Here is a 23,631-nt window from a genome sequence, read left to right as displayed (position 1 = left end):
TTGGGCTTTTAAAAATGGTGAAAGAGGCAGCGTGGCTGCTGAGAGAGAGAGGTGGTACGGAAAGTGTCCAACATTGGCAGTCGTGCTGCTGGCCGGAGGCTTCTACCAGGGCAGTGGGGAGTAGCGGGGAGGTGGGCTGTGGGGTCGGGGGTGGACGGGCAAGTCAGACAGGCAGCTGCGCATGCCTCTGACAGCCCACTGTGAACCTAGGGCCACAGATTGTATGGGTGTCCTCCCCTCGCCACCCCTTAGGTGCCCACTGGCCCCAACCGACCCATTAGCGGGCTGGGCGCTCCAGCGCTACCAGTGGCATCTCGTTGGCTGGGAAGTTTAAATGTGTATATGCGGCTGCTGCTTGCCAGTCTCCCCGGAGTCAATCCACAGACCCGGCGAATCCGGCAGCGTTTCTCATTGGAATCGATTGTGTTCCACATGGTGCCGGTGCTAGCCCCTTAACAGTAGCTGAATCAGTCAACGAGTGGCACCAGTTTTGCTGTTGTGGAAGTCCACGAATCCTGCCCCGCCTATGCTCTTTGATGACTCTGATGTGCGAGTCAGGAAATTGCTTATGTTCATGACACAATACTCTGCTGTTCAAAGTTGTATCCTCTGGCTCTGAATTTGCTAGCGACTATCAGTGTTATTAGATTGTTATTGTGCTGAAGAAAATAAACAAGGGTGCAACATTAATGACTGACACGCAGGTTTGCTGAATTTGTTTGGCTGTTTTGACAAGACCCAACACCCATGGGCCTCACTTCCAAAGGTGTATCCCTCCGCGAGAGGTGTTGTGCCCAGCAAATGCTTACTTTTGCATCGCTGGCTCACTATGGTAAAACCAGAATCAGATCAAATTGGTCAGCAGCTCCCCAGTCACTGATCCAATTAGAAATCAGGTGGTGGAGAGTTTTCTTCCTGATTTCTGGCTTCAAGGCCATCCTTTCCACTTATTTCTTTTGCAGGATTGCTCACTGAGACTTGCACGTGATCCCGCCTCGTCCTCTGCACAATGCCATGGTTTCACCCCATGCCAACTCTCAATCCCATGCTCCCCCTGCCCCACCTCACTATTCCCACACACGTATGAAGGAGGATGCATGGCTTCAAAAAGAACTGTCCACCCCATCCTTAGAGGAGGGGGAATAACAGCAGTGCATGAGAAAACTAAATTGCCGTGGCAGAAGACGCAAGCCTATCAGGTGCTATCCTGCACCACCCCAACACTGCATTGCGAAGACTTCATGTTCAAAAGGTGCGATTATCCAAGGTTGTCATTGCGACGTTCTCTGCAGATCATTAGCCTTAGAAAAGCTCTGTCTCTCTCTCCATGGAACTGATTACTTCCCAGAATGTTTTTGCAACTGGAGCCTGTCAAGCTGCCACAGGGGATCTATGCAACATCACGTAAGAGTCAGTCCCATCTACATTCCACCTGTTTGTAACACAAATAACAAATGGATAGGGTCGCTCATGGATGCACAATTTAAGCTCACAGAAAACTGACAGAAATATTGGACGCGAGATAACGGCCACACTGCGCCAGAAAAGCTGTTGGGGGCCTCACGGTAGCATGGTGGTTAGCATCAATGCTTCACAGCTCCAGGGTCCCAGGTTCGATTCCCGGCTGGGTCACTGTCTGTGTGGAGTCTGCACGTCCTCCCCGTGTGTGCGTGGGTTTCCTCCGGGTGCTCCGGTTTCCTCCCACAGTCCAAAGATGTGCGAGTTAGGTGGATTGGCCATGCTAAATTGCCCGTAGTGTAAGGTTAATGGGGGGATTGTTGGGTTACGGGTATACGGGTTACGTGGGTTTAAGTAGGGTGATCATTGCTCGGCACAACATCGAGGGCCGAAGGGCCTGTCCTGTGCTGTACTGTTCTATGTTTGCTGTGGGCGCAGCGTGGCCGATGAAGGCCGGCAGATTCCGCTCCCGGGATCTACCTGGTTCGCCACAACTCGCGAGACCCAACACAATCCCGTGAGATGTTGCGATGTAAATCCCACCCATTGTGGGCGGGGTCACCTTTTGGCAAATATGTATATTAGAGCGAGGCTGTTAGCCAGACTCCAATCTCAGATTCCCGAGGTACCTGAGGCTTTGGGATTCATCCCCTTTGCCTTGAAGACCTCTGGTGAGCACCATTCAGCAATGGTCCCCACAAACAGCGGAAGGCACTTGTGGGGGCCTCCCAGGGGATTGGAGGTCCCAGCTGCGTGCCCTTTGCCCTGGCACTGCTAGTATCACCTGGGTACCCTTGCAGTGCCAGCTTGGCACCCTGACAGCACCACCTGGGTGCCGGTCTGACATTGCCAAGGTGGCACTGCCAGTTGGCATGGACAGTGGCAGGGTGCCAGGTTGGCACAGCCAAGGTGCCGAGCTGACATTTTTTGCACACGTGCGATCAGGCCGGGGATGCCCTGCGTCCGTAAAATGGGGCTATAAATGGCCTCGGCTGCGCGTTCCCTGTTCAGGCCCCTTATACAATGCAAGTCGCGTTGAATAGCCATGTGTTTCTCGGCACTGCGTGCACCGGGCAACACGCATCTAAACGCGCTCGCAAGGGGACACTTTGTTTCTTTTTGGGAGAATCGCGCCCATCGAATGGTGGCCCTACTTCAATATTTACCAGGGAGGCTATCAAGCTGGGCATGGCATTAGGAGAAGAAATCAGAAAACTGCATGAAGGTATTTAAGAGAGAAATTGAGGGGAGATAATGGATAAAGCAATCAAACATAGGGAGGATAAACTGCCCTGGCCCCAATAGATTGCAAAAGCACGAACCAAAAGAAGTTAGGGGAGAGATAACAGGCACTATTACATATATATATATAAAAGATCATGAGAAAAGTGAATACTGACAGCTAATGTTAATCCTATATTTGAAAAGGGAGACAGAAGAAGTCCAGGGAACCATGAACCTGATAGCTTTATGTCCATGCAAAGAAAATAATAAATTCTGCACTCAAAAATATAACAGAAAAAAACGCAGCTGAAACCAGAAGGATAATTCCTGTGGAATTTAAAAGCAAATGTCATGCTTCACTAATCTGACTGAATTCTTTGAAGAATTAGCAGGAAGAGCAGATACATTGGATGTGACAGATTTGGATTTCAAAAGCCTTTCAATCAATAAAGTATTACACAATAGACCCACAACTAAGGTTGGAGCATGGAGGTCAAGCGGCAGGCAGAAAAATGGATAGCAAGCGAGCTACAAATCCGAAAACAGAGAGTCGGATTTAAAGGTAGTTACTCACATTTGCAAAGAGTGGGAGGTGTTTTTGCGCAGAGATTAGTGCTGAGAACACTGCTATTCACTATTCAAATTAACAAAGTGGACCCAAAATCAGAGGGACAATATTTAAATTTGCAACCACCACTAAATTAACATGAAACATAGAAAATAGGAGGAGTAGTCCATTCAGCCCCTCGAGCCTGCTCCATGATCATTATGATCATGGCTGATCATCCAACACAGTAACCAGTTCCTGTTCCCCCGGCCCCAGCCCCTCCCCATATCCTTTGATCTCTTCAGCCACAAGTGCTATACCCAACTCCTTGAAAACGTACAGGGCGGGATTCTCCGACCCCGGGCCGGATTCACGCAACGCCTCCCCGACGCCGGTCCGCCGATTCTCCGGTCACTGGAGAATCGGCACCATTGGCGCGGCGCAGCGGCGGTCGATGCCCGCGCTATGCGCCCCCCCCCCCCCGGCGATTCTCCGCGCGAGATGACCCAAGTGACCATCGAGATAGGCCGAGTCCCGCCGACGCCGTTCACATTTGGTCCTACCTGGCGGGACCTCGGCGTCCATCCCGTGGGGGGCAGCCTGGTGGGGAGGGAGGGGGGGTCCGAACCTGGGGGGGCCTCCACCGTGGCCTAGCCCACGATCGGGGCCTACCAATCGGCAAGCTGGCTTGTCCTGGTGAGGCCCTCTTTTACTCCGCGCCAGTACCCTGTAGCTCTACGCCATGCTGCGTAGGGACCGGCGCGCATACGCGAGTTTGCGCCGGTCACAGCGCGCATGCGCAAATTCACAATGGCCGCAGCACGTATGCACAGACCCGCACCACCCGTTTGACCATGGTATCGGCAGCTGGAGCTGCGTGAGTCGCTCCACTGCCATGCTGGCCCCCTGTAGGGTACAGGATCGCTGCTCCTGGGAGCACTTAGCCTCAGGATCAGAGAATCTCTCTCGCAATATTTTGGCCTTAACTGCTTTCTGTGCTGGAGAATTTATCAGGCTTACCACTCTCAAGATGAAGAGATTTCTCCTTATCTCAGTCCTAAATAGTCTACCGCGTACCCTCAGACTGCGACCCCTGGTTCTGGACACACCCACCTTCAGGAACATCCTTACTGCATCTACCCTGTTTAGTCTTTTATAAAACTGTTAGAGTTTTATAGGTTTCTATGAGATCCCACCAAATTCTCTTAAACTCCAGCGAATATAATCCTCACTGATTCAATCTTTCCTCATACGTCAGTCCTACCATCCCAAGAATCTGTCTGGTAAACCTGCACTGCGCTCCCTCTACAGCAAGAGCATCCATCCTCAGATAAGGACACCAAAACTGCACACAATACTCCAGGTGTGGCCTTACCGAGGCCCTGTATAATTGCAGCAACACATCCCAGCTCCTGTACTCTCGTTATAAAAGCCAGCACACCATTTTCCTTCTTTACTACCTGCAGCACATGCATGTTTACCTTCAATGTCTGGTGTACAAGGACATCCAGATCTCGTTGTACATTACCCTCTCACAATTGATATCATAGAACATAGAACATAGAACAGTACAGCACAGAACAGGCCCTTCGGCCCTCGATGTTGTGCCGAGCAATGATCACCCCACTTAAACCCACGTAACCCGTATACCCATAACCCAACAATCCCCCCATTAACCTTACACTACGGGCAATTTAGCATGGCCAATCCACCTAACCCGCACATCTTTGGACTGTGGGAGGAAACCGGAGCACCCGGAGGAAACCCACGCACACACGGGGAGGACGTGCAGACTCCACACAGACAGTGACCCAGCCGGGAATCGAACCTGGGACCCTGGAGCTGTGAAGCATTGATGTTAACCACCATGCTACCGTGAGGCCCCTAAATGAAATGAAAATCGCTTATTGTCACGAGTAGGCTTCAATGAAGTTACTGTGAAATGCCCCTAGTTGCCACATTCCGGCGCCTGTCCGGGGAGGCTGGTACAGGAATCGAACCGTGCAGCTGGCCTACTTGGTCTGCTTTAAAAGCCAGCGATTTAGCTCAGTGAGCTAAACCAGCCCCTATCCATTCAGATAATAATTTGCTTTCATGTTTTTGCTCCCAAAGTGGTTAACCTCACATTTATCCACATTATACTGCATTTGCCCACTCTATCAATTGGTCTAAATCACACTTGAAGCATCTCTGCATTCTCCTAACAGCTCACATCCCACCCAGGTTTGTATCACCTGCAGATTTGGAGATATTACATTTAGCTCCCTCATCTAAATTATTAATAAATGTCTTGACTCTTTGGAGACCCCCCCCCCCCCCTCCCTCCTGCTATGGGGGTCCCCCTATCACAGCAATCCCTGGAGGGGTCTCCCTATTACAGGGGTCCCGGGTTGGGAGGGCCAGGTCACCCACATACTAAGCGGTGGGGACACCCAGGTAATCCGGTGATTGGGGGCTGCTGTGCGGTGCAGGGTGAGGGGGAGGTTGGGCTTCGGTTTTACTATCATGGCTCTGGCATGGTGGACTTCACGGTGGGCCAAGGAGGCAATGGTTGCCCACTTTGCCCACTGCAAGGTCCACCACGCCAGAGCCACAATTGTGGTGACCACAAGTGAACTGATCCCACGTGATTCCCGGCCGCGATGACCAGTGAATCACAGGACGGTGGAAAATAGGGCGCCAGGCCCACTTAACAGATGTAAATGGATCATTATGACCCCTTTACATGTATTTCCATGCTCCCGCTGGTGTGCGGTGTGTAACCTGTTGATGCCACCAGCGGGGTTCAGTGCATCACGCAGGTTGAATAAACTAGGATTGTTTTCACTGGAAAGACGGAGGCTGAAGGGAGGTTTACGAAATTATGAGAGGCATAGACAGGTGGACAGTCAGAGGCTTTTTCCAAGGGTGGAAGTGTCCATTACAAGGAGGCACAGGTTCAAGGTGAGAGGGGGAGAGTTTAAGGGAGATGTGCGGGGTAAGTTTTTAACCAGAGGATGTGGTGGAAGCAGGCACATTAGCAACATTCAAGAGGCATCTGGATGGATACATGAATAGGGAGGAAATAGAGGGGTACGGACCGAGTAAGGGCAGGTTTTTTAAAATGTATTTTTTATTTATTTTTTTTAAATTTAGATTACCCAATTATTTTTTCCAATTAAGGGGCAATTTAGCGCGGCCAATCCACCTACTCTGCACATTTTTGGGTTGTGGGGGCGAAACCCACGCAGACACGGGGAGAATGTGCAAATTCCACACGGACAGTGACCCAGAGCCGGGATCGAACCTGGGACCTCAGCGCCGTGAGGCGGTTGTGCTAACCACTAGGCCACCGTGCTGTCCGGTTTTTTAAAATTTAAGGACCATTCTAGAACGAGAAGTCATAGCCTCAGGATAAGGAGTAGCAAATTTAAAACCGGTGAGGAGAAACTAATTCTCTGAAAGGGTTGTGAATCTGTGGAATTCGCTACCACAGTGTGCAGTGGATTCTGGGCAGTGAGTAAATTTAAGAAGGATTTAAACAGATTTTTAATTAGTAATGGTTCCAAGGGTTATGGAGAACAGACTGGACGGTGAAGATGAGCCATGATGAGATCAGCCATGATCGTATTGAATGATGGAGCAGACTCGGGAGGTGAAGTTATCTACTGCTGCTCCTGGTTCTTATGTTCTAAGAAAAAAATGATGTCTAATTCCACCTTCCAGCTCTTGGTCTGTAGACCTGTCGGTAACAGCACCTCAAGCATAAATCTGGTGTTCTTGATTAATAAGGGGGTTGTGGTGATATGCATCACTGTAAATACACAAGGGGGTCAATGTAAATATACGTAGACTAGCTAGACACTAGAGGGAGCACCAGACACATGACACAGACACTCAACCAATAGGTCAGTAAGATAGGACACGACCAATGAGCATTCACGATACACACAGAGGTGACACTACCACAGGGGGGCATTACACCAAGCCATATATAAAGGACACAGCGCACATGATCTTTCTCTTTCCAGTGTAGACACTCAGTGAGTTCAGACACAGGGTTGATTCAATATCACACCCACCACGTGGACTGCAGCAGACTGGTTTGTCAGTCTGAGTAGCTATAGAAGGATTAACAGTAGTGGTGAACCCAAGTAGGAGAATTGTAAATAGTTCAATAAAGGTGTTGAAGTTATCTTCACGTCTGAATCTTTCTTTCTCAGAGTGCACATCAAGGAAGCCGCTTATGCTATGCCAACAGCATAACAAGACAGGGGTTTCTTGATGAATATGGGGATCTGGGCTTTTGGGGAGAAGCCAGGAGAATGGGGATGAGGATCATATCAGCCATGACCGAATGGCAGAACAGACACAATGGACCAAATGGCCTAATTCTGTTCCTATATCATGTTACCACTGCAGCACTGTCTCCCCCACCTGTGATATATTACACTTTCTCAACACCTCTGCAATTTCTGACATGGTCAACCTGTGTCTGTGAGTATTTGCTTGCTTCCACTCCAGCCAATCTGGTGGGTTCCGACACCCTGGACTGGTGCACACTTAATTCCAGCCGCACAGGCCCTGGAGTCCCAACACGTGAATTAACCAATAATTCATATAAAGCTTCTGAGATCTTTGACCCTTGATTGCTCCAATGCCTTACAGGCACCAGATTTGTAAATAAAACATAAAACTGTTCATTTGCAACAAGAGAGATAAGACATGCAACAATAATAATAGAATATTGACCAGGTAACCTATTATTCCCCCCTTTCCCCATGCACCCTTTATCCAAACACACCTAAGACAGGCACACACAGGGGAAGAGAAGGAGGTAAAATGATAGGGATTAAAATGGAAGAATGAGGGATTAGCGTCTTTGTCGCTGATATGAAAACTGTTGCAGCTGGCTATTTTCCTCAGCGTGGAGTGTTGAAATCACCAGATGGATTGCTAACAAAGTTCTTCTGGTTGTAACATTCAGGAAGGACTCCCAGGCTGTTGGATCCCTTGTAATAACGGGCCTTCACTTTGAAGATCCACTGTTTAATTCAGACTTACTTTCACCTCCACCAGATTAACTATTAAATGAGGGACGGAATTCTCCAACCCCCCGGGGGGGTCAGAGAATCGCCCGGGGCCAGCGTCAATCCCGTCCCCGCCGTGTCCCGAATTCTTTGCCCTCCCCGAGATTCAGCAGGGGCAGGAATAGCGCCGCGCCAGTTGGCGGGCCCCCCGCGGCGATTCTCCGGCCCGCAATGGGCCGAAGTCCCGCCGCTGCCAGGCCTTTCCCACCGGCGTGGATTAAACCACCTCTGCTGTTGACGGGATTGGTGGTGTGGGCGGGTGCCGGGGTCCTGGGGGGAGGGGGGGAGCGGGGCAATCTGGCCCCGGGGGGGTGCCCCCACGGTGGCCGGGCCCGCAATCGGGGCCCACCGATCGGTGGGCAGGCCTGTGCCGTGGGGGCACTATTTTTCTTCCACCTTCACCATGGTCTCCACCATGGTGGAGACGGAATAGACCCCCACCCCTGTGCATGCGCCCGGATGACGTCAACAGCCACTGATGCTCCGGCGCATGCGCGTACTTCCGCCGGCCAGCAAAGGCCTTTTGGCCCCGGCTCGCGGGGCGCCAAAGGCCGTTCACGCCGGCCGGTGGAGCGGGAACCACTCCGACACGGGCCTAGCCCCTAAAGGTGCGGAGAATTCCGCACCTTTGGGGAGGCCCGACCCGGAGTGGTTCACGCCACTCCGTCCCGCCAGGTAGGGGAGAATCCCGGCCCAGATTAACTATTAAACTCACTGTGATAAGATTCAAATTCTCCACATCAGAGTTTTAACAAGGTTTTGGAACAACCCACCCTACCCTGCAGCTGATTCTGGACTGGATTTAAGATTACTTGTCTCCACTGAAACCTAGCGCCTTGCTTGGATTTTTAATCTTATTTGAAAGAGCCTCCTTCAGCGCGGCGTTCAAAATAAAACTACCTGCTTGGAAACAGTCTCACAAGCTGTGCAGAAAGAAAGAGAGGTCATAGCTTTATGATCAAAACAAAACTTGAACTTTGACCTGCTCAGCTGAGGAGACAAGGGAGCACTAACTGGGGCGTTTGAGGGAGATTCAAACAGAGCTTTCTTCAGCTCTGAGTACAAGTCAAAAACTGAAAGCAAAAAACCAGTCTCACAAAGTAAGGAACATTCTGGGACTGGGACTGGGAAGAAGCAGTCAGTGCAGGGACCCCCTGCGGTCGTTCCCCTGAGTAACAAGTATACCGTTTTGGATACTTGTGGGGGGGACGACTTACCAGGGGTAAGCCATGGGGTACGAGCCTCTGGCACGGAGTCTGTCCCTGTTGCTCAGAAGGGAAGGGGGGAAAGGAGTAGAACATTAGTAATTGGGGACTCAATAGTCAGGGGCACAGATAGGAGATTTTGTGGGAGCGAGAGAGACTCACGTTTGGTATGTTGCCTCCCAGGTGCAAGGGTACGTGATGTCTCGGATCGTGTTTTCCGGGTCCTTAAGGGGGAGGGGGAGCAGCCCCAAGTCGTAGTCCACATTGGCACTAACGACATAGGTAGGAAAGGGGACAAGGATGTCAGGCAGGCCTTTAGGGAGCTAGGATGGAAGCTCAGAGCGAGAACAAACAGAGTTGTTATCTCTGGGTTGTTGCCCGTGCCACGTGATAGTGAGATGAGGAATAGGGAGAGAGAGCAATTAAACACGTGGCTACAGGGATGGTGCAGGCGGGAGGGATTCAGATTTCTGGATAACTGGGGCTCTTTCTGGGGAAGGTGGGACCTCTATAGACAGGATGGTCTACATCTGAACCTGAGGGGCACCAATATCCTGGGGGGGAGATTTGTTAGTGCTCTTTGGGGGGGTTTAAACTAATTCAGCAGGGGCATGGGAACCTGGATTGTAGTTTTAGGGTACGGGAGATTGAGAGTATAGAGGTCAGGAGCACAGATTTGACTTCGCAGGAGGGTGCCAGTGTTCAGGTAGGTGGTTTGAAGTGTGTCTACTTCAATGCCAGGAGTATACGAAATAAGGTAGGGGAACTGGCAGCATGGGTTGGTACCTGGGACTTCGATGTTGTGGCCATTTCAGAGACATGGATAGAGCAGGGACAGGAATGGTTGTTGCAGGTTCCGGGGTTTAGGTGTTTTAGTAAGCTCAGAGAAGGGGGCAAAAGAGGGGGAGGTGTGGCGCTGCTAGTCAAGGACAGTATTACGGTGGCGGAAAGGATGCTAGATGGGGACTCTTCTTCCGAGGTAGTATGGGCTGAGGTTAGAAACAGGAAAGGAGAGGTCACCCTGTTGGGAGTTTTCTATAGGCCACCTAATAGTTCTAGGGATGTAGAGGAAAGGATGGCGAAGATGATTCTGGAAAAGAGCGAAAGTAACAGGGTAGTTGTTATGGGAGACTTTAACTTTCCAAATATTGACTGGAAAAGATATAGTTCGAGTACATTAGATGGGTCATTCTTTGTACAATGTGTGCAGGAGGGTTTCCTGACACAATATGTTGACAGGCCAACAAGAGGCGAGGCCACATTGGATTTGGTTTTGGGTAATGAACCAGGCCAGGTGTTAGATCTGGAGGTAGGTGAGCACTTTGGAAACAGTGACCACAATTCGGTGACCTTTACGTTAGTGATGGAAAGGGATACGTATACCCCGCAGGGCAAGAGTTATAGCTGGGGGAAGGGCAATTATGATGCCATTAGACATGACTTAGGATGTGTTGGTTGGAGAAGTAGGCTGCAAGGGTTGGGCACACTGGATATGTGGAGCTTGTTCAAGGAACAGCTATTGCATGTTCTTGATAAGTACGTACCAGTCAGGCAGGGAGGAAGGGGTCGAGCGAGGGAACCGTGGTTTACCAAAGAAGTGGAATCTCTTGTTAAGAGGAAGAAGGAGGCCTATGTGAAGATGAGGCGTGAAGTTTCAGTTGGGGCGCTTGATATTTACAAGGAAGCGAGGAAGGATCTAAAGAGAGAGCTGAGACGAGCAAGGAGGGGACATGAGAAGTCTTTGGCAGGTAGGATCAAGGAAAACCCAAAAGCTTTCTATAGGTATGTCAGGAATAAAAGAATGACTAGGGTAAGAGTAGGGCCAGTCAAGGACAGTGGTGGGAAGTTGTGTGTGGAGGCTGAGGAGATAAGCGAGATACTAAATGAATACTTTTCGTCAGTATTCACTCAAGAAAAAGATAATATTGTGGAGGAGAATGCTGAGACCCAGGCTATTAGAATAGATGGCATTGAGGTGCGTAGGGAAGAAGTGTTGGCAATTCTGGACAAGGTGAAAATAGATAAGTCCCCGGGGCCGGATGGGATTTATCCTAGGATTCTCTGGGAAGCCAGGGAAGAGATTGCTGAGCCTTTGGCTTTGATTTTTAGGTCATCATTGGCTACAGGAATAGTGCCAGAGGACTGGAGGATAGCAAATGTGGTCCCTTTGTTCAAGAAGGGGAGTAGAGATAACCCCGGTAACTATAGGCCGGTGAGCCTAACGTCTGTGGTGGGTAAAGTCTTGGAGAGGATTATAAAAGATACGATTTATAATCATCTAGATAGGAATAATATGATTAGGGACAGTCAGCATGGTTTTGTGAAGGGTAGGTCATGCCTCACAAACCTTATTGAGTTCTTTGAGAAGGTGACTGAACAGGTAGACGAGGGTAGAGCAGTTGATGTGGTGTATATGGATTTCAGTAAAGCGTTTGATAAGGTTCCCCACGGTCGTCTATTGCAGAAAATACGGAGGCTGGGGATTGAGGGTGATTTAGAGATGTGGATCAGAAATTGGCTAGTTGAAAGAAGACAGAGAGTGGTAGTTGATGGGAAATGTTCAGAATGGAGTTCAGTTACGAGTGGCGTACCACAAGGATCTGTTCTGGGGCCGTTGCTGTTTGTCATTTTTATAAATGACCTAGAGGAGGGCGCAGAAGGATGGGTGAGTAAATTTGCAGACGACACTAAAGTCGGTGGAGTTGTAGACAGTGCGGAAGGATGTTGCAGGTTACAGAGGGACATAGATAAGCTGCAGAGCTGGGCTGAGAGGTGGCAAATGGAGTTTAATGTGGAGAAGTGTGAGGTGATTCACTTTGGAAAGAATAACAGAAATGCGGAATATTTGGCTAATGGTAAAATTCTTGGTAGTGTGGATGAGCAGAGGGATCTCGGTGTCCATGTACATAGATCCCTGAAAGTTGCCACCCAGGTTGATAGGGTTGTGAAGAAGGCCTATGGTGTGTTGGCCTTTATTGGTAGAGGGATTGAGTTCCGGAGCCATGAGGTCATGTTGCAGTTGTACAAAACTCTAGTACGGCCGCATTTGGAGTATTGCGTACAGTTCTGGTCGCCTCATTATAGGAAGGACGTGGAAGCTTTGGAACGGGTGCAGAGGAGATTTACCAGGATGTTGCCTGGTATGGAGGGAAAATCTTATGAGGAAAGGCTGATGGACTTGAGGTTGTTTTCGTTAGAGAGAAGAAGGTTAAGAGGTGACTTAATAGAGGCATACAAAATGATCAGAGGGTTAGATAGGGTGGACAGCGAGAGCCTTCTCCCGCGGATGGAGGTGGCTAGCACGAGGGGACATAGCCTTAAATTGAGGGGTAATAGATATAGGACAGAGGTCAGAGGTGGGTTTTTTACGCAAAGAGTGGTGAGGCCGTGGAATGCCCTACCTGCAACAGTAGTGAACATGCCAACATTGAGGGCATTTAAAAATTTATTGGATAAGCATATGGATGATAAGGGCATAGTGTAGGTTAGATGGCCTTTAGATTTTTTCCATGTCGGTGCAACATCGAGGGCCGAAGGGCCTGTACTGCGCTGTATCGTTCTATTCTATATCTATATCTATTCTGGAATGATCAGCACAAATCAACTTTGAGTGTCAGTTAAGACCTGGGAAAATAAAACAGCTTATTGGCTGCCAGCCAAGTCCATCAAGGTGAGTCATCACTAATGTCAGCACAAGAGGAAAGGCTGCTGAGGGATTCATTTCTTTTACATTCTAGACGTATATCCTAAAGTCAAAGGCCTCAGTAATTGGCCAGTTATAAACATTATAAAAGCCAAACAGAACAGAAATTACAAAGAAAAACAAGGGACAGACAAGTATTTATAAAAGGGTCCTTACAGATGATACCCACAGATTTTTAGTATTGACTTCCCACTCTTGCACCAAAATCTTGGAAGTCTGTCAAAGATCCAGTTTTATTCGCTGCTCTCCCTTATCTGCTTACAACTTCCATTATAACATCAAGCAAAGCTATTGAATCAGCTTTCAATCAGCCCAATGACACTTCATTTCAATTGTCCAACATCTCCCATAACCGCTTCACTGCAGGAGTACAGCCTGATTTTTAAATGTACAGCAAGGACGAGGGGGTTCCACCTTCGGGGGCTTTCTTTCCGGATCGGGGGCAGTCCCCTAAGATAGAACCACACCCTCCCCGCCCACATTCTTCTGACTCATCTGCAATCTTAAACCCGCCATTTTCCTCCCTAACCTACCATCCCAAGCTAATATCTAGGATTTACCTTTTTGCAGGGATCCTTGGGCCATCTTCGTCCGCATGTAATCTCCTACAAATGCGCTCTTGTAGTTGCTGGTAATTTTTTTGGCTGGCAGCTTCCAGAGGTGGGACTTCCTTCCTAGCTAGAGCAGAAGTCCCACTCAGTCCTTGTTTAGACCGCCCGCAACACATCAAGACCGCATAGCATGCAGCTCTCCCTGACCACACTCCTGTAATATTCAGCCCAGTGCTTATTTTTCTATTGTTAAATTGTTGAATTAAGTAAAAGTACCATAATCTCTGCTTTGCATCATTTGTAAAAGTAATGCTCTGTTAGCTATCAAAATGAGAAATACTGTGAACTAAAATTAAGGGATTATTTGGATCTATGATTATTTTGAGGGTTGTGGTATATTCTCTGAGTTAAAATCAAGTTCAAGAATGTTGTTTACTGTCGCACTAATAGACGACGAAACATAACTAAGACAATTAGCCCAGTCAGGATCACAGATATCAAGATATTAAGGAAGATTATGTAGTGTGCTTTGCAGCAGATGATGCAATGCAAGCACATTAAAAAATGGCATAATAGAAAGGCAATGGAGCCAACCGTAGTGCTTTACAAAATAATTCATCGGCCGTAATTTCTAAGCCCCCCCAGTGTCAGATTTGGCAGTTGACTGTCAGTCACCATCAACTGGTGCATTCTCCATATAATCATGACTTCTCCATATAATCCCTACAGTGCAAAAGGAGCCCATTCAGCCAATCGTCTGAACTGACCCTCTGAAAGGGCACCCTACCTAGGCCCACTCCCCACCCTATCCCCTATCCGCCCTGTCCCCATAACCCACTAAGGGGCAATTTTTGCACCTAACCTTCACATTTTTGGACTGTGGAAGGAAACCCGCAGAGACACGGAGAGTATGCAAACTGCATACAGAGAGTCGCACAAGGCGACTGGGAATTGAACCCAGGTCCCTGGCACTGTTAGGCAGCAGTGATAACCACTGTGTCACAATGTCGCCCTGTGGCAATAACTCTACCAATCACTTGCTAACCAATTATCACCCTCTTCTCAGAGAATAAATCTGTTGATTTCCCCGACACTGGCGTTCTCACCATTATCCTGATAATAGTGCAAGATAAAAAGCTTTGATAAGTGCCTTTTCACAGTAATACTGGAGTTCTGCACCACCAAAAGACTATTCAGCACATCCTTGACATTCCGCGATTAATACCGATGGTTCAATTCCACTCAGAATCATTGAATTGCCACATGCTTGAGAGGTTTCGTTTAGTATAGATTGGATATAATTTGCTGTGAACATCTTAATGTTTTGTCATTTTAGTCAGCTGTTTGCCAACAATTGTAGACACGAGAGTTTGTAGTTTGACATAACCTCAATTTCAAAATTCTCATTCTTGGTTTCATAGAATCATAGAATTTACAGTGCAGAAGGAGGCCACTCGGCCCATCGAGTCGGCACCGGCTCTTGGAAAGAGCACCCCACCCAAGTCTACACCTCCACCCCATCCCCATAACCCAGTAACCCCACCCAACACTAATGGCAATTTTAGACACTAAGGGCAATTTATCATGGCCAATCCACCTAACCCGCACATCTTTGGACTGTAGGAGGAAACCGGAGCACCCGGAGGAAACCCACGCACACACGGGGAGGATGTGCAGACTCCGCACAGACAGTGACCCAAGCCGGAATCGAACCTGGGGCCCTGGAGCTGTGAAGCAATTGTGCTATCTACAATGCTACCGTGCTGCCCATATCCCAAACACTGTAACCTGCAACTGCCTCTCGGCGGAACTACTTCTTGCAGAGGGTGGTGAATTTGTGGAACTCGCTGCCCCATAGTGCGATGGAATCCGAGTCAATAAATGGTTTCAAGAAGGAGACAGACATATTTTTGATCTTAAAAAACGGGTGAAAGGGATATGGGCAATATGTGGGGAGGTGGATTTGAGGCCAGGAAGAGATTGGCTATGATCTGATTGAACGGCGGTGCAGGCTCGAAGGGCTGAATTGCCTACTTCTGCTCCACTTCCTATGTATGTTCCTTACATTAAAGGTGCTTTATAAACTCAAGCTGTTGTTGGGAAGGGGGGGGATTGTTCTCTTTACAGACAGCACAGCCGGTTAAATGGAAACTTGACAGCGCAGTTCAGAGTTATGAAAGGGTTTCGGTCAGAGTAAGTAAGGAGAAACTGTTTCTATTGGCAGTTGACTTGGTAATGAGAGACTTAAGATCATTGGCAAAAGAATGAGAGATGTGAGTATAATGTCTTTGTGCTCAGAAGGGAAGTGGTTACATACTTGTAAGAGAAGATCATAGAAGTTACAGTGCAGAAGGCCACTCAGCCCGAGTCTGCGCCGGCCCTTGGAAAGAGTACCCTTTTTAAGCCCACGCCTCCAACCTATCTTAACCTAACCCGTTTCGGCAATTTACCATGGCCAATCCACCTAACATGCACATCTTTGGACTGTGGGAGGAAACCGGAGCACCCGGAGGAAACACACGCAGACATGGGGAGGAAATGCAAAATCCACACAGTCATCCAAGATAGGAATTGAACCCGAGACCCTGGAGCTGTGAGGCAGCAGTGCTAACTACTGTGCCACCGTGCCGCCATGTCGGGAAACAGCTGAGGAGTTACAATAATTGGATTATCGTTTTAAAGAGCTTGTCTAAACACAATACAAATGGCCTTTGGTGCTGTACGATCCGATCAATCGTAAATTAGAAATTTCCCATCTGCTTTAAATTCTTGATCAATCGTTACATTCGTTGCTTTTTCGGGAGAATCTGTGCCGCTACCAGTCCGTCAAAATTGTTCTATTATTTTAATAGAAGAGATAAAATGTACAAAAACAAGAGGAAATAATGGACACTTTGGACAGAATTTAATACTGCAATGAGATCTTGCTCACTTGTTGGAGACCCGGTGCGATTCCCGTATCATTTCTTTGCTGAAGGGCCAAAGCAATTACCAGATAATCAGGCACTTAACGAGCCAGCATCGGCTCTCTCACGTGACTAAACAAACCTCCATTGGGACGGACGTCCCTCGACAGTGGCCACCACTGGTGCTACACTTGGGCCTGCAGGATGGATCAGCTACACATCCCCACAATGAGATGAGTGTGCTCTTCCAATAAGCTCAGCAGAAGCTGGAACAGCAATTCTACTTTTTTGATTGGGCACTTTATAGCCTTCCAGGCTCATCAATTTCAGGTTGTAACTTGTGCCCCATTGGGGTTTTGTTGTGTCTTTCCTGTCCCGGTAGCTATTAATAACAATCCGATGTCCCTCCTCAGGCCTATCTTTTGTTTCTTTATTTGTCCTACTATTATGGGCCAGGGTTAAGAGAATACCAAAGTATGTCATGGAGTTCATCTGACCCACAACTTTGAATAGATTTTAGTTATGGGGAGCACAAGGGCCCACTTTACAGGTGTGATGCAACAGAGAGCTAGAGTATTTTTTCAAACAAAAACAATGTTTATTCTATGAATCCAGTTAACGTTTTATTAACACACGGTAAACATCTTATCAACTACCAATACTGATATCCCCCCTAAGATACAATACTCTGTAGGTAACCCTTAGTTACTTTTCCAACAACATCCATAAGTCAAAAACCCTTTTTAACAAAGACAGTAGGTTTGCATTCCTTACAGAAACAGGTATTAAGAACAAGAACAAGAAGAAGAACAAGAAAAATTACAGCACAAGAACAGGCCCTTCAGCCCAACAAGTCCGCGCCGATCCAGATCCTCTATCTAAAACTGTCGTCTATTTTCTAAGGATCTGTACCCCTCTGCTCCCTGCCCATTCATGTATCTTTCTAGATACATCTTAAATGACGCTATCCTGCCCGCCTCTACCACCTCTGCCAGCAATGCATTCCAGGCACCCACCACCCTCTGCGTAAAGAACTTTCCAGGCATATCTCCCTTAAACTATTCCCCTCTCACCTTGAACTCGTGACCCCTAGTAATTGAGTCCCCCACTCTGGGAAAAATCTTCTTGCTATCCACCCTGTCTATACTCTCATGATTTTGTAGACCTCAATGAGGTTCCCCCCTCAACCTCCGTCTTTCTAATGAAAATAGTCCTAATCTACTCAACCTCTCTTCTTAGCTAGTGCCCTCCATACCAGGCAACATCCTGGTGAACCTCCTCTGCATCTTCTTCAAAGCATCCACATCCTTTTGGTAATGTGGCGACCAGAACTCTATGCAGTATTCCAAATGTGGCCGAACCAAAGTCTTATACAACTGTAACATAACCTGCCAAATTACTTTGACATCATCAAGTGACCTGGAGACATTCTTTAGCTTGCAGAGAAAGACCCAAAATACACCTCCTTGGGTTGAATGCAGCTCTCCAACTGAAACCAAAACTAAAACTCAGCTACAAAACAGCTTCCAGCTTAAAACAAAAGTAAAAAACAGAGCTAGAGCCCATCTCAACCCACACACTGACATCACTGCAGCCACTTCAGAAGACAAACATTTCTTAAAGTGACATTCCCATGACACCACAAAACTCTCCCTTTGGCCTTGTCCCATTGGTCCTTCTGTCAATTTCTTTTGCTTTCCACCCTATCACAGAGGTGCATTTTTCTTTTTCTCTGCCTCTATATTTGCTTAACACCTGTTACATCCCCAACTTCTTTCCCTTCAGGTGAAGGGTTGCCAACATGAAGTGTTAGCTTTGTTCCTATCTCAAGATGTTCTGTCAGACCAGCTGAGTATTTCCAACATGCTGCATCGTTATTATGGCACGAGGTCTCTCTGTTAGTCAGCACAATGAGCAGGGATCTCTGATGAGAACTATAACGAGCATCATTCTCTGTGGCTGAACTGTTTCAAACAAACAACCAGTCATTAAAGAGTCCTTGAAACCTTTATGCCATCACAGAGGGGATGGCCCACACCAGATATAGGTTGAGTCAGCAAATGTCTCTTAAAGTTCTATTATCTATTCATCTGTTTTTATTTGACACTTGTTATAAGTATCAGGTTGATGGTTCGTAGTAAAAATTTGAAGGTAATCTTTTAGTTCTGGGAATATTTTTTTTTAAAAATGGGATAATTGCAATGTGATGAATGGTATCAGTAGCTGCTGTAACGGTAACTTACCTTTAATACATTGGCCCTTTAAGACCGGGCTTGGAACCCTGGGGGACTCTGCCTCTGGCTCCGCCCCCAGGAAACGGTATATAAGATGAGGCTCACTCGGCAGCATGTGATGAGCACACTTCTCGGCTGCTGTTCAGTTCTCTGATGATTAAAGCCTTTGAATTACCTATCTTCTCTCCTGTGTCGTAATTGAGGGTATCTCATGCAACTATTACACTTAAAAAGTTGGACCATGTTGGTTTAAGGGGTTAGCAACTCGAAAAGTAAGGTCATGAAACAACAGGGCTTGCTGAGATGGTGAACTGGAGATAAGAGGCTGGATTCACAGTTTTGGAGGCTAAGGGCGGGATTCCCCAATTGCCGATGCCAAAATTGCATTCGCCGATTGGGTGGAGAATCCCTTTGACACCGGAATCGGGGGCAGTGCTTGTTTTTCGATGATCCGCCCTCTCCAAAATGGCATCATCAGTGAGTACGCTGCATGCCGTTGAGATTGCCTCAGGACGTCACCTGAAGGCCCTCCCCCGATGCTCCTCCCCTGACGGGCCGACTTCCCGACGGCGCGGATCAGTTGCGGTCTGAGGTTTCGTCAACCTCGCGTGGCGGCTACGGGCTGTGTCCGGCGCCGCCACAGTTGGGGGGAGGGGGGCGTTCCGCTGGCCGGGGGGCTTCGGCGGTAGCTGGGGACTGGTAGGAGGTTGGCGAGGGGGGGTACAAGGGGGCAATATCTGACATGCCAGGTCCACGCACAGCCGGCTCCATGTTGTACGGTGCAGGTCACCACCTTGTGCATGCGAGGGCCACGGACCCAGTAATTCTCCGGCCGTTTCTATCTGGAATGCTGGTGGGGGGGCTTTTACGTGGCGCGGCTGTTAGCCCCCCACTGGGCGAAGCATCAGTGCGAAGACAGCGCCAACCTTTTCGCCGTATGACTCAACACATGCTCCGGGCATAGCCTCAAAATCGGAGAATCCAGCCCTGAATGCTCCCGGGGGGGGATCGAATAGTGTGTGATTCGTGTTTCCATTTGGGCACTATTCGGTAAGCGAGTTAGGACATGTAAATGGTCCAGCAGTCTGCCGGGGCAAATTGACAGGAATTCCTAGCCCAGCAGGTATTGTTTCTTTTTCTAGTTAAGTGCCAATTTAGCATGACCAATCCACCCACCCCGCACATGTTTGGGTTGTGGGGCGAGACCCACGCAGACACGGGGAGATTGTACAGACTCCGTGGAGAGTGACCCGGGGCGGGAATGATCGTGGGTCCTCGACGCCGCGAGGCAGCAGTGTGACACCGTGCTGTCCGTGCCCAGCAGGTATTGTAACTGCTAGGGCTGGAATTAGTGGCAAAGAGCCTGGCAGATTGGTCTGTTTTTAAGCGCTCCACTTACCACACACTCACTGCAGCCGTGAAGGTGGCTCAGAGAAGACCTGCCTCCCAAGTTTGGGAGTCCGAGGTGGATCCACAGCTCCATGCCAGTGAAGAGAGGAGGGGCACCCTGTTTGCCAGGGTGGGCCGCAGATTCATGCCCGCCTTCCTCAACAGCGCCAGGGAGGTGGTGGCAGAGGCAGTCAGCGCTGCCAGTCTCACCAGGATGAGACAGATGGTGATCCTTAGTGGCGGGAGTCACTGGTGACGCCTCTGCCCTGAGAGGGGCAGAGAATTAGGGTGGGTTCCAAAGGCTACGATGCAGGCGTCCTCTGCTGATCCCCTGCATTCTCTGCAGTGTGGCAGTGGTTCTTTTATTTAAAAAAATATTTTTATTAAGTTTTCACATTTTGTACATAAAAAAGAAAACACACCCCATCCAAAGCCAAACTAATATAAAGAAAAATACAACCACCTGTGAGCCCCACCCACACCCCAATCAAGACCCTACCCCCACCCCCCTCCATCGCAGCTGACGGTGACCAACTCTTGAAATACAGGATGAATGGGCGCTACCTTTTGTAGAGCCCCGCAATCACGCCATTCAAGGTGACCTTTTTCGAGGTACCAGAATTTGATTGTCCCCCAGCCATACTGAGGTACAGAACAGAGCTGACCTCCAATTCAAGAGGACCCGCCTGCAAACAACAAATGAGGCGAAGGCTGAAACATCCACTCCGCCCATCTGTAGCTCTGGCAGGCCCAAAGAGCAAGAACAAAGAAAAGTACAGCACAGGAACAGGCCCTTCGGCCCTCCAAGCCTGTGCCGGTCATAATGTCTTAACCAAAACAAAACCTTCTGCCATTACTCGGTCCATATCCCTCTATTTCCTCCCTATTCATGTATCCATCCAGATACCTCTTAAATGTTGCTAATGTGCCCCCTCCAGCACAACCTCTGGCATGCGTTCCTGGCACCCGCACTCTCTGCATGAAAGACTTACCCCAACACCCCAAATACGGCCCCTAGGGAATTGAGTTCTAAATCTATTTGCAAGATTGCCAAGAAGGTGCTGAAGAAAGAGTTCCAGAACCTCCCCAACTCAAGGCAAGACAAGAATTTATGGATATAATTCACCGGGCCCCCTCCATATGGCTCACACATGTCCTCCACTGCCACAAACAACCTCACTAAATGTGTCCTATGCGCCACCTTTCACTGAATCGACCCTAAACTCACACAAGAAATGGGGGGCGAGGGAGGTTCTCCTCCTCCCCCAACAGCTTCACGATCATCTTCGAAAAAGTACTATGGGCGCGATTCTCCGCTCCCCACGCCGGGTGGGACAATCGCGGGAGGGCCGGGCGACTCTCTTCACGCCCCCTGGCGCCCTCCGCGATTCTCCCACCCCCCCGCTCGGAAGAATTGCCGCTCACCGTTTTTCACGGCGACCGCCGATTCTCTGACCTGGATGGGCCGAGCGGCCTGCCGTTCGCAACCGTTTCACGACGGCGGCAACCACACCTATTCGCTGCCGTCGTCGTGACAGCGCGCCAAAGGCCCGTTTGAAGCTTGTGGGGGGCGGAGAGGGGAGTGAGCACCACGGCTGTGCTCGGGAGGGGACTGGCCCGTGATCGGTGCCCACCGATCGTCGGGCTGGCGTCTCAAAGCGACACACTCTTTCCCCTCCGCCGCCCCGCAAGATTAAGCCGCCATGCCTTGCGGAGCAGCGGAGGGGAAGACGGCCACCGCGCATGCGCGGGTTTGAGCCGTCAGCCATCGTGACGTCAGCCGCGCATGCGCAGGTTGGAGCCAGCCAACCTGCGCATGCGCAGCTGACGTCACATAGGCGCCGCCATCGCGTCATTCTCGGCACTCCACCTTGACGCAAGCGTCAAGGCCCGGCGGCCGAGAATAATGGAGCGTCGCTCCTAGCCCCCCCGGGTGGGGGTGAATACGGTGAGAGGAGCGGCCTCCGAGGCCGTCATGAAACTCGGCCAAGTTCACGACGGCCTTCCCGATTTATCCCAGGAGCGGAGATTTCCGCCCTATGTTCCCCTTCGGACCCTCCGCACCTTCAGGCAGCCCGATAAGCCCAAAGTTCTGCCATTGTGACCTGTTCTTAAGGTCCTCAGTCTTGGCCCTCAAGCCTTATTTCTGTCCTCCACCTTCAGCAACTCCGTTTCCAGTGAGGCGAGCTGGTCACTATGTCGTGACAGTGTTCCCTCCACCCGCTTCAGTACCTCACATGTCCCCAAACCATCTCCAATGTCTTTCCAAGAGCCTCCTTCATGAGAGCCAGAGACTCCTTCACCAATTTATTAAGAATAGCCATCATCTCCCTCTCTTGCCTCTCAAAATGCTTGGCAATTTTCCACTCAAACTCCACAGTGGTGGGTGCATTCTCCCGCCATCTTTTTTCCAACTGCAGTCCGCATCGCGATTGACTCTGCCGGCGGATGAACGCTCGCTCCCTTGCTCTCAATATTTCTTTTCTGAGATTTCGACATTCTCAGTGCCCACAAACCTTTTAGGGCAAGTTTACATCATAGCTCCCCCCCCCCCCCCCCCCCAAAAACTGGCGAAAATTGCCAAAAACCGAGGTCTCTAGCGGGAGCCATCCAATGTGTGACCTCCACTATATGTCGTCACCGGATGTTCCGGGACAGCGGTTCTGAAGAGTGCCAATACCTGGCGGGTCCCTGATGGAGCCCGTCCTATGCCCATCCCCTTGATGACTCAGCTGGGGTGTGAGGGCATCCAGAAGGTTGACCTGGGTGGGCTAGCAGATGACCAAAGGCTCTCTAAGCATTAAAAGGACATGGTGATCACTTGACAGTGTGAGGTAGCCAGAAGATTGTAAGTAGCACCAGGGGGTGCATTAAAACCACATTTAGCAGCAATGGCCATCTGAACCAGGCCACGCCGATCCTGAAGGGGACACCCTGAGTCCATGGACTTGGCACCATATCATCTCCCGCTACTGCCCTGATCTGGACAGCCACTCTCCCAGCAAGCTTGACAACATTTTAGGCTCTTTCAGAGTTATTTTAACCTCTGGCTCCCCCTCAGCAGCCATAGCGTGCAGTCACTGCTTGTAAACACTTGCCCACTAGACCTCCGCCTACGAGGGGCAGAGAATTGTGAGGGGGTGGAGAATGAAGTGTCCCAGCCACAAATTATACTAAAATCCACGCAAATTGGGACCGGAGACCATGACGTCGGAATTGGCACTGGCCGCAAAATGGATATTTTCCCATTTTGCGCCTTTCTCTGCCCAATTGTGATTCTCGCTTCTGCTGTCACAGAGCACAGAATCCAGCCCAAGGTGCTGACATTGCTTGCAAAGAAATGTG

The 23,631-nt window shown here is 49.4% G+C and overlaps 1 protein-coding gene across 17 annotated transcripts in view; it reads right to left on the bottom strand.

Moving 5' to 3' along the window:
* The window catches only part of eys (eyes shut homolog), a 3,376,609-nt gene that overhangs the window by 2,496,287 nt on the left and 856,691 nt on the right, over positions 1-23,631 (bottom strand). The window contains exon 1 of one of the 17 annotated variants that reach the window (XM_038800717.1): positions 3,257-3,275. The exons of the other annotated variants lie outside the window; for them this stretch is intronic. The gene's annotated coding sequence lies outside the window, so the exon portion shown is untranslated. Of the gene's footprint in view, positions 1-3,256; positions 3,276-23,631 lie in introns of those variants that run through there. 17 annotated transcript variants of the gene reach the window in all.

The sequence above is a fragment of the Scyliorhinus canicula genome, chromosome 6, assembly GCF_902713615.1.
Source record: "Scyliorhinus canicula chromosome 6, sScyCan1.1, whole genome shotgun sequence".
Classification (NCBI taxonomy): domain Eukaryota; kingdom Metazoa; phylum Chordata; class Chondrichthyes; order Carcharhiniformes; family Scyliorhinidae; genus Scyliorhinus; species Scyliorhinus canicula.
The sequence above is the reverse complement of the archived record's forward strand: the minus strand, read 5'-3'. Positions and strand labels throughout refer to the sequence as shown.